The sequence below is a fragment of the Rhamphochromis sp. 'chilingali' genome (assembly GCF_963969265.1).
Source record: "Rhamphochromis sp. 'chilingali' genome assembly, chromosome: 12".
Taxonomy (NCBI): Eukaryota; Metazoa; Chordata; class Actinopteri; order Cichliformes; family Cichlidae; genus Rhamphochromis; species Rhamphochromis sp. 'chilingali'.
The window spans coordinates 30,508,479-30,519,896 of record NC_137939.1 but is presented as its reverse complement, the minus strand read 5'-3'; the positions used below and the strand labels follow the sequence as shown (position 1 = coordinate 30,519,896).

At 38.4% G+C, this 11,418-nt stretch overlaps 1 long non-coding RNA gene across 1 annotated transcript; it reads left to right on the top strand.

The window, feature by feature from the left end:
* The first annotated feature begins 1,603 nt into the window (after nt 1-1,603).
* Nucleotides 1,604-4,283, top strand: LOC308407636. Its single transcript, XR_013973704.1, has 4 exons — nt 1,604-1,787; nt 1,915-2,232; nt 3,167-3,320; nt 3,449-4,283. It is a non-coding gene; the product is annotated as an uncharacterized lncRNA (long non-coding RNA).
* The last annotated feature ends 7,135 nt before the right edge of the window (nt 4,284-11,418 follow it).

Sequence of the window (11,418 nt, the reverse complement as noted above, 5' to 3'; positions counted from 1 at the left end):
CTGACAGGACATTGCTACATTTAGCAGGTGCTGAGCGCCACATCAGTCGAATAGTGACATCTAGTGGCTTTGTAATAAACTAACGGAGACATTCTGACACTCAACTGAATGTTACATTAGTCACCGGTTTACAGTATATATCGGGAAAATATAACTGGATAATATCAAAGCATCCAAGACAGACTAGCGAATAACAAAAGGTTAAAGGAAGATTTTTGCCATGTTTTTTCCAGTCATAAAGAATCAAGCATCTGCTGTGCAAATGTATTTCATGCTGCTCGTAATAATCAACAGCAGTGTCCGATAAACTATGATTAACTAGATTAAAGAAATGGGAATTTCTTACCAGGTAAAGTGAAGTGCAGCTCTTATGTGGGGAGGGTTCCCACTCTTTCACTTCTGTGTCACTATTGCTGCATGTTACACTCGTGTTCAAGGCCTAGCATAGACGCAAAAGCATTTATGTAACCCACAACGCACCTACAGGAAGCTAAGATCACCACAGTCCACCTCTACAGTTTCCTGATTGTCGAGTTGATTCCAAACCTGACATCAGTATGAAGATATTTTACCTCGTTTTGCTTTTTCAAGGTGAGTGAGCTATAATTTAAACCTTCTATGAAAGAACTTACTAAGCTAAATCCTTTCAGCACCTTAATCATCATTGTTTATTCTCTCTCTCCCAGGCTCTATTTTTGTAATTTTTTCCACTTCCGTTCTTTGTGACTTTAAACTGTAAAATCACAGCTTATTCTAGCATCATAGATAAAAACTCTGATTTCATATCAATATTTTTCAGTCACAGTAAACTTACTATTTCATATATAAATCCGTCATAATTTTTTTGTTATGTGAAAAATAAATGCCTCTTCACTTTCATATCCTGAAATTCTTTAAGATTTAAAATTATAATTAAAACATACAAGCCTATAAAAATTCTTGAATGTACTCCTTATTGAAAAATTTATTTACGAAGAAAAACATGTTTAAATTAACATGTTTTTTTCTTTAAACCTTAAATTCAATTAACACGTTAACTATTTTTTGGGAAACATTTTTCGTGAAAGGTGGAATAGAAACATATATATATATATATATATATATACATATATATATATATATATATATATATATATATATATATATATATATATATATATATATATATATATATATATATATATATATATTACTTTACATACTGTTAAATGAAAGAAAAGTGTTGTAAATGCACACAGGATGTTTGACAACACCTACCCCCATCTCTCAAGTACTCATGAGGTGGTTTTTTTGCTTGTGTTTTTTTCTCGGGCTTTTAGTGACAATTATTCTAGCATTTGTGCTATCTGACAATCAAAATTTGAAGGTAAACTGCAAACTCATATTAATTCGAATTAAAAACTGAATAACATTTTTATGATTTACCAGACTACAAGGATTTTCTTTCTGTCTGCCTTGTATTTCAGCAAGTCTTCAGCTTGAATGTGATAAAGAGATCACAGCCCATGTTGGAGGTGAATTTATCCTTAAATGCAAGTATGGCATAAATCATTTTCTGTACAGCAAAAAGTATTGGTGCAGAGGGCCCTCCAGAAGCAATTGTGAGATTGTGGCAGACTCAGAAAACAGTCGAAACACACACAGGTCCCAAGTGATAGATTTAAACAGAAGGGGGCTGTTTGTGAAAGTCACAAATCTCCGATTTGATGACGCTGGAGCGTACTGGGTTGGGATTGATAAGATATATGCTGACATCATGACCCAAGTCAAAGTGATTATCACTGAAGGTAAGAATAAAAGACGTTATGCAACTTAGAAAATAAACATTATTTTACAATAACAGTGAAATATGCTGCATCACAGCCTCTGTTTGGTGTTAAGCTGACTGGACTGACATTTCTTTTTTTGTGTCAGTTCCAGTGTCCAAGCCCCGACTTTGGCCCCTGAGCTCTCTGGTGGACAGGCCAACATGTTGGGGGAAGTCAGTTACCTTACGCTGTGGTTGTGCAAAGGGCACTGGTGTTCGTTATGCCTGGTATCAGCACATTGACAGAAAGGACTTCCTGCTCCATAAGTCTTCAGACTTGTATCTTCACTGTGGCGCAGTTCAAAAGGACTGTAGTTATTTCTGTATTGGCAGTAATGACATAAGCAGTGAGAAGAGTGAGCTCATCTCTGTGCAGGTTCTGATGCCTGCAAACAGCAGCTGTATCTATGTTGTTAATATTCAGGGTAAGAACAAATGTGATATTCCATTGTGCAAATATAAATGTGAGAACTGTCTTTACAGTGATTTACTGATTAATAAAATGCTTTTAGAACAAATGTAAAAAATGTAAAAAAACAAACAAAACAAAAAAAAACATGCAGCATTTTTATAACAACTATTTATATTTACTGACAATATACAATGACTAAAACAACAAGTCAATTACTATATTTCATTTTAAAACATGGCAAGTGTTCTGTTGTAATGTTTGAGCATGGACGTGGTTCTGTTCCCATAGTGATAATTTATTTAGTTAGTTTGTTTTTTAATTTAGAATGAGATTTTTTCAACATTAAGACATTAATTTAAACGTAAAATATTTAGTTTAAGTTTAATAGCGTAGTTAGCGTAGCATAGATGATTTACACCATTCATAAATGTCCCATGAAAAAGATTACAATATTCATAGCCTCATATATTAGTGGAAAAAAATAGACTATTTGTGCATTTGTGACACTTTAAAGCCAAAAATTTATGATGAAATTAAAATGGCATTTAATAATTGTTTTTATGCAACTTGTGCATGCATGCGTGCATGTCTGCGTGTGTGTAGTATAGTAAACTATTGCTTGGAAGAAAGGATTAAAGACATCGTGTGTAAGTTTTGACTTCAGTGACTCCTAGAGGTTATAACAGATATGACCGTATGTACAAACCCTTTATGTACAAATTTTCCTTAGGGTCATTCTATTTTTTTATTAACAAAAATCAGGTCATTAGTATTATATTCTAAGCATAAAAACACAATAAACATAAAAGACAGAGTTTAAAGTTACCATGAAATATTCTAAACAACAACGTCTGTTTTCTTCTCTCTTGTTTTTACAATGCTGTAAAAGCTTCATCCTCAAGGTCTATAAAGCATTATCATTGTAATCTTTTCTTTTTCATTACCAGGTCAACCAATTTATGACTGTGCAGACAGAATGAGCACAACCACAGTCACAACACCAACTCTGACCTCCTGCCTAGTTATTATGAACATCAGTGATAACACAAGAAATCAATCTTTACAACTGAATGAAACCACTCAAGGCTTTTTTTTCATCAGGTTAGTCAATATGCTACTTTTTACTTTATGGAAGAATCACTAAAGGCTGAAAAGAGAATTTAAATTTGTTGAAATTTCACCATAAGATGCGGTCTGAAAACCTGCCCTACTCCCCTTTTCTTTTCTAGATCATTGACGGGACTGCCACTGTGGTACATATTACTGCGTTGGAGTTCTTTTCTGGCCTTGTTGATAATCATTTGCACAGCTGTTAAATGCACAAGAAGAAGATACAAAAAATATGCCAACCAGAAGAAAAATATTCATTGCAGGCGAATTTACCATGCGTGTCAGTGACCTGAATTTTACTGTGGTAGTTCTGTGGAAGTTAGAATGATGCCTCTGAGATAGCAGCTTTGTGGCTTAATTGTTGGCCAAAGTTCTTCGATCATGTGGGCCTGTTTGTGAAGAGGGTAGGGCATAACATGTCAGACTGCAGAATGACTCATGCAATACTGACCAAAGTGGTCTGTTATTTATTTGAAATACTAGAGTTTGGAAGAATCTACAAGACCATTGAAATAACAGTTTTAATTATGATTGCTGATTGCTTTATCAGATCAACTTTTCATATAGTAGTTACATAATTTTGTATACATTAGTTATACAAAATATTGACATTAAATCCAACAAAGCTTTTCAGAAGGCAGCTAATGATGATTATCACGATCAATGAAAATAAAAGGACTTATGGTATTGTCTTAGGTAGTGGAAATAAATGTAAACAAACTTCAGACATTTTACCTTCTATCTAAGGCCCTCTTCACTTCTATAAACTGATGGAGAGTATCAGGTATTTAACTTTTATTTACCTCTAAGTGGACATATCTCCTTTGCGGCATTCCTGACTCAGACCTAGTCATGTTAGTCGACTATACATATATATGGAGCGTCATAAGAGAGCCAATCAAGAGGATTGTTTTAATAATAATGATGATGACTAAGAATGTAGCCCAAGATTATTAAAAAGGTGTGTTTCAGGTCCCTGAATTTCCACATGAATTAGACTGATGATTATAAAAATATATAAATAAATTTGCAGTAAAACAGTCATTGACTACCATGTACCTTTGCTGTTTTTGTATTAGCGACATTAATTATACTTAAACCGTGGAGTCTGGAAGTTTTATATGATAAATGGTTTATTGCTGTTACAGGTTATGAAGAAATGCAAATACCTCACCCACTTATTGTGAAATCAGTATCACAACAATGTGTCAGTACTTGGGCGTTGTAGGGCATTAAAATATGTCATATCAGGTTGATTAAAATTCTAGTGCTGCTGGCTCAACACTAGAAACAGACTAAACTATAAGGTAGAATTCAGCAATATTACCCTTGAATTAGTGATGTATATGAACTGTAGCATACAGTTGTCCAAATATTTAGTTTACTGGGTCTTGACTGATACTATTTTGTTTCCATTCTCAGAGAAAGTGTCAGAAAATTCCAGGTTAATTACTACTCACGTTGTACTGTAGTTGATTTCGTTACACTTAATGTTAAAATAATAAAACTTTTCATTTCAGACATTATAAAATCTCTCTGTATTTTATATATTTCATATTTAGCAGTGATACTACTTGGGTATTTGATTTCTCTCTTAAAGATGTACCAATATACCTATATGCAATATAGGTATTTTGGTACATATACCTTGGTAATATACAATATATGTACCAATACACCTACCAATACCGGGGCCTCCTCTCAGTGGGACATGCCCTGGACACCTCGACAAGGAGGCATCCTGGTTGACAATTCTACTCTGAGCCCCTTCGAATGGCTGAACTTCTCCCCCTAAGATCATCCACCTTTCAGAGAAACCTCATTTCTGCCACTTGTATCTGTGACCATAGGTGAGTGTAAAGACATAGAAAGACCAGTCAATCAAGAGCTTCACCACCACAGACCAGTATACGTCCATATCACTGCAGCCGCAGCACTAATCCATCAGTCAATCTCCCGCTCCCCTCTCCTGCTGCTTCACACTCGGCTGTGAACCACTTCAGTGCAAGCTGGAGGCTACAAGCTGTATCCTTTATCCAAGGTTCAACTAACAGACTCTCTTCTTGCCAGCACCCCGGCATAGACTTTTCCGGGGAGGCTGAGGAGTGTGATTCCCCAATAGTTGGAGTACACCCTCCAGTGAACCCCTTCCCAAAGATAGGAACCACTACCCCGGTCTGCCAATCCAGAGTTACCACCCCTGATCTCCAAGCAAAATTGTAGATGCGTGTCAACCAAGACAACCCTAAAGCATGCAGAGCCTTCAGGAACTCAGGGCAAATAACATCCACCACAGGGGCCCTACCACCAAGGAGTTATTTAACTCCCTCAGTGACCTCACCCTCAGCGATGAACGAGTTGTCCTCCTCGTCCTGAGACTTTGCTTCCTCTATGGAAGAAGTGTCAGTGGGATTAAAGAGGTCATCAAAGTACTCCTTCAATAATCCAACAATATTGTGATGATATTCTGTTCCTAACCAAGCTGACTTTGGAGAAGAGGTTGTCACGATCCGCAGTGGCAGACCGAGTGGAGAGTGTGTGGAGGACTCAGGTGCAGACACAGGCGAAGACACGAAACTGAGTTCAAATGAAAAGCGAGCCTTTATTTTGGCTGATGACATGGGGGCCAAACAAGGTAGAAGCACTGTGACGAAACTAAACTATAACTAAGCTGGGAAACTGGTACTATGATGCCACAGAAAACTATGAATACAAACATGGTGGGTGAGAACACAGATGACGCGACACAGACTGCATGAAACACAGAGACTAAATACACATAAGGGATGATCAGGGGAAGTGGCCACACATGGGAGCACAGCTGACACACATGAACCTAAAGGCAGGACAGGAGAAGTGAAACTAAATACACTGACATTGAATACAGACTTTCAAAGTAAAACAGGAAACATGGAGATTAGACATGACATGAACTAAACATAACCACGCAGACATGACGCATGAACCAGGGAGACTGAGTACAGGGGGAGATGACATAAACAACTAAGAAACAAAGGACTAAACAGCAATCTCAAAATAAACTAGATGAACTAATCTAGGGCACAAATGAATACAAAAGATACATAAAACTCAAACACTGGGTCGCTCGACCCAGGACCATGACAGATGTTGTTTGCACAATGGACAGATTGCCAGTCTATCAGAGAAAAACATACAGACAATAAACAGGGAAACCAACTCATGTACAAAAAGACACAAAAATGCTCTCCTTAGCACCAAAAAATCAGATTTAGATTGATTTGAAATATCTGACATTTTGGCCTAAAGTCCTAAATCAACAACTTTTATTCTTTGGGTATTTACAATATGCTATTAGTAACCAGCATTGCCGTTTTGGTCTGGTGGGATTGAAGAATAATTGATAAGGCCATCTCAAGAACTGCAGCTGGAAAGTAGGTATCGGCTAAATCTGGTACAACAAATCTCTTCTTTTCAGACATTAATGTTTTTTGTACATAGTCACAGACAAATAAATAAAACATCAATACAGAATACAGGGATCATCAACCATTTATCAAAACAAATGCAAATCTCTGTGGCATTCTGGACATCAACTTCTAGGCTAAACCCAGAAGCTCCTTGTAATTCATGTATATGCTGCTTCTGATCACCCTGCACAATCATCATCATAAAATCTGACGTGTCAAAGTGTCTGAAACATAAAAAGTGAATGTTTACATCAGCCAAAACTTTTGGCTGGGACTTCATTTGTTATTTGAACAGAATACTATAAAAGTGTCAAAGGTCCAGTAGATTTACTTTATAGTTATGAGTAAATCTTCCTAATCATAAAACTGTTTTATGTCAGAAACTGATAGAGTTGTATTGTTGATTGTCATTTATGCTTAGAAATATTTAACCATAGATGCTTAGAAGTGTATAATCAATTGTGTAGTGATAAGTTGTGTGATCTTTAACAGGCTACAGAGGCCTGGTGTGCATTCCACACTGGGAGCATGGGAAAATTCGTACCTTGTTTAATTGTTATGGTAGGATTAACGTAGTTACATTTGTTTTAGTTTAAGTGCTTTTTGTGTATAAATGAACTGCTAGACTTCCTTACTGTGTTATCTAGGATGAGGGGGGGTCTACCCTCTTCCTGACCAAGGATGTTTGCTTGTGTGCTTTTATGACCCTTTGATCAGCAGTAACACACACACACACACACACACACACACACACACACACACAGGCAAGGTACTCTTTGTGTATGTAGACGTCATATGTTAATGAACCTATGCATATTCATGTAACCTCAATAAAAGGACAGTGATACGGGAGAACGGACGAGAGCAACTGGGGCCAAGCGAAGGAACGGCGTTTGTCCGGTTCTCTCCTGTGCACGAATAACATGAAGCTTGCCTACTTCGTGTCTTGCTTTGCGGTGTAATTATATTGCCTTCAACGTTTCAGCGAATAGGTTTATGCTACAAACCCATCAGAAACAGTAACTGCAATAAATTTCTAAGTTGCAAAAAATCCAAATGGTCATAGCGTATATGTTTTGTGAGACCAGTTTCCTCCGAAGTTTTAGTGAAGTCCAGTGTAAAGTTGTGTAAAGTTGTAAGCCAGACCATCTCCAAATGTAGGCTGGCTGATCCCTCCTATCCCAAGGAGGGATTGTGAGTATAGCTGTATGCCTGCCATTAACACTGGAGCATGACCAATAAAAAGCTAGAGTGCACGTGAATCATTTAGACCACATTGGTAAATAGTTTACCAATGTTAGTTCACCGTGTAGTCTATGATTCAGTGGGTGATTATACCAAAGTGAATGTCTATTGTGAGGTGAGCTCCCATTTGCACCTGCATCCTATACTCAGACCCACTCCATGTGTTTTCCAAAACACTAGTTATATCCTTAGACTTTCTGCATATGTGGTGTTTATGAAACATAAATTGCATATATTGTATATTTTATCGTTTTATGTTAGCTGGTATGTGATTATTTTAGACTTCATATCTCTGACACTGCAGAAATTATCTTATCATTACTTATTTTATCTTGATGTCTGTTGCAGTTCTAATAGACACAACTTTCAGTTTTCAGTGTCGACTTGCAATCTACTAGTTGTGGTTGCCGATTACACTTTCAGTTCAAGTAAAGAATCCCGTGACTGTGGAGAAGTTATACAATACACTTGTAAAAAAAAATCTTTTTGGTGTGGAATTGACAGTACACACCCCCTGATTTAAAGCGCACTTGTTTGTTTTCACTCTGATAGCTATCTTTTTAATTTTACAGTGACATGGAACATTCAAGCCTGATCCTCTCTAAAATGTATCAGTAGGTGTTTTTAATAATTTTCAATAGCTTGCTCTGCATTTTCTTCCCTGTAGCCTACATTGGGCTAGTACGTACTGTGGAGAAGGGCATTTTTAAAAACTGCATTAATGTCTATTTTCCGTAGATGCCCTTTTTGCTCAGTCTGTTTCCTATTGTTAAATCATGAACACTGATCTTAATTGAGTGAATTGTGGCCTGCAGTTCTTTACATTTTGTTTTTTGTTTTTTTTTGGGGGGGGGGGGGGGTTCTCTTGTGACCTCCTGGATGAGTCATCAATGTGGTTTTGGAGTAATTTAGGTACACTGGCCAATTCAGTCCTGCTGAGCATTTATGTTTTGATGCATGCTCAATCATCCAGATATCATCCAGAAATCTCAGAAAGTTTATTCTGTTCATCTGGATGTAGCATTTTTGGATCTACTAAATAACTTTTAAAGAATTCTAGAGGATTATGTTTTTAACTCAGTATGGATACCTGTCTTCAGTGACATTAGAGTGTAACACTGGATACAAAATGAATGGAAGTCAAAGGAGCTTGCAAAGAAAAGCGTCTGGACTTCTTTAAGTTGCTTGAAGACGTTTCACCTCTCATCCGAGAAGCTTCTTCAGTTCTAAGGTCAAATGGTGGAGAGTCCCAGATATAAACCTAGTGGGAGTGACCCCCCACAGAGGGACAAAAGGACCCCCTGATGATCCTCTAATTGCCTGAGCCAAGGTGGGAAACTGGGCATGGGTCCCAATCAGCCAGAGTTTCGGGTGTGTTCATTGTGAAACCTGGCCCCACCTTATCATGCGAATTCCTGAGGTCAGATGGCCCAGGATGTGAGTGGGCGTTAAGGCGTCTGGGAAGGGATCTCAGAACTGGATTATAGATGGCAGAGAGTTGGTGTCGTAAACCCCCGCCTCTGTTCAAAGATGGTCGCTCACAGTGGACATGGATGGCTTCTTTCACTCCTCTTTCAAACCATCTGTCCTCTCTGTCCAAAATGTGAACATTGGCATCCTCGAAATAGTGTCCTTTATCCTTAAGATGCAGATGGACTGCTGAGTCTCAGCAGTCTGACCTCAGGAATTCGCATGATAAGGTGGGGCCAGGTTTCACAATGAACACACCCGAAACTCTGGCTGATTGGGACCCACACCCAGTTTCACACCTTGGCTCAGGCGATTAGAGGATCATCAGGGGGTCCTTTTGTCCCTCTGTGGGGGGTCACTCCCACTAGGTTTATATCTGGGACTCTCCACCATTTGACCTTAGAACTGAAGAAGCTTCTCGGATGAGAGGTGAAACGTCTTCAAGCAACTTAAAGAAGTCCAGACGCTTTTCTTTGCAAGCTCCTTTGACTACGATGACCTGGATGACTGAGAACCTTCACAGACAAAATGAATGGAACCACTATTTTGATGTGTGAGGTAAATGGTCAGTGGTCACCTTGGCTTCTTACGTGTATACCTAAGTCATAAGTTAAAATAATTATTTGCATGTACTGAACTGATTCGAATTGTGATCTCTTTCCTTGAAGTGCAACTTCACCTCCAGTTCTTAGCCTAACTCCTCCTGCTGCATATTTCTGAATGCTAAAAAGCAGCTGTAGGAAGACTAAGGGTTCCTGGCCAGCACAAAGATGAATGGAGAGTAATGCTGAATGTCATTTTACCTCTACTCCGAGGTTTCTTTTGAAGTAGATGATTTTTCCATTGCAATATTTCGTCATATGCTAGAAAAACATGTTGGTTGCAAGTTGTAATAATTCAAGCTTTTGACTAACTGCTCAAAGCTGGAGCTCGCAGGCTTGTGCTTCCTTTCTGTCTGTCATTTATTTAATTCATGGACCATGGAAGCTAATTCTTAAATTCTTGCTTTATTTGTTTAATTGTATCATTATATTTCAATAATGTAAAGAAATTATTCAATTATTTACCACACACTGAAAAGATTAAAAGGAGATGATTATCTTTACCCTATAACCACAAATAAACACTCAAATTTTTTAACGCTCCCAATTCTAAATCAATAACATAAGTAAATTTGATATTATGCATGTTTCTGTTGGTGCCTCTCGCCCTAAGACAGCTGTGATCGGCTCCTGCCTTTCTCACATTGAGCTGCAGATGATTCTGCTGGCACCACATGACAAAGGAGTCAACCACAGCTCGGTACCTGGCTTCATCATCCCCAGGGATGCATCCAACCGCCACAGAGACATCAGAAAACTTCTGAAGATGGCGGTCTCTGTGTAGGGGCTGAGGTCTGTGGTGCAGATGGTGAAGAGGAAAGAGTTAGAGGATGGTACCTTGCGGGCCCCCTGTGTTGCTGATCACCTTGACAATATTGAAGATGCACATATTTGGGTCTACCTAATAAACAATCCAGGACATAAGATTCTGGAGTCCCACACAAATCCCACACAAGTTGTGTGGCACAGGCTTTGAGGACATGGAGAGTCACCCTGTCTGGTCCAGCAGACTTGCCTGAGAACATCTTCTGACTTGTCTCTGAATCTGGTCATGAGTGAAAGTAACAGTTTAGGGAGGGGTTTCAATACTTTACCGGGAGGCTGTGTTGCAATGTGGAGAGAGAGTGGCTTGGCTGTGGATTGCAGGCTGACTACAGGTAAGTCATTAGGGGGGTGAACATTTGTTGCAATCTCAAATCTGTTGAAAAACACGTTCAGCTTATTTGCTCTGTCCACACCACCCCCAGCTCACCTGCTGCTGGATGACCTGAATCCAGCAACTGTCCTCATGCCACTCCACGCCTCTATCATGCTGTTCTGCTG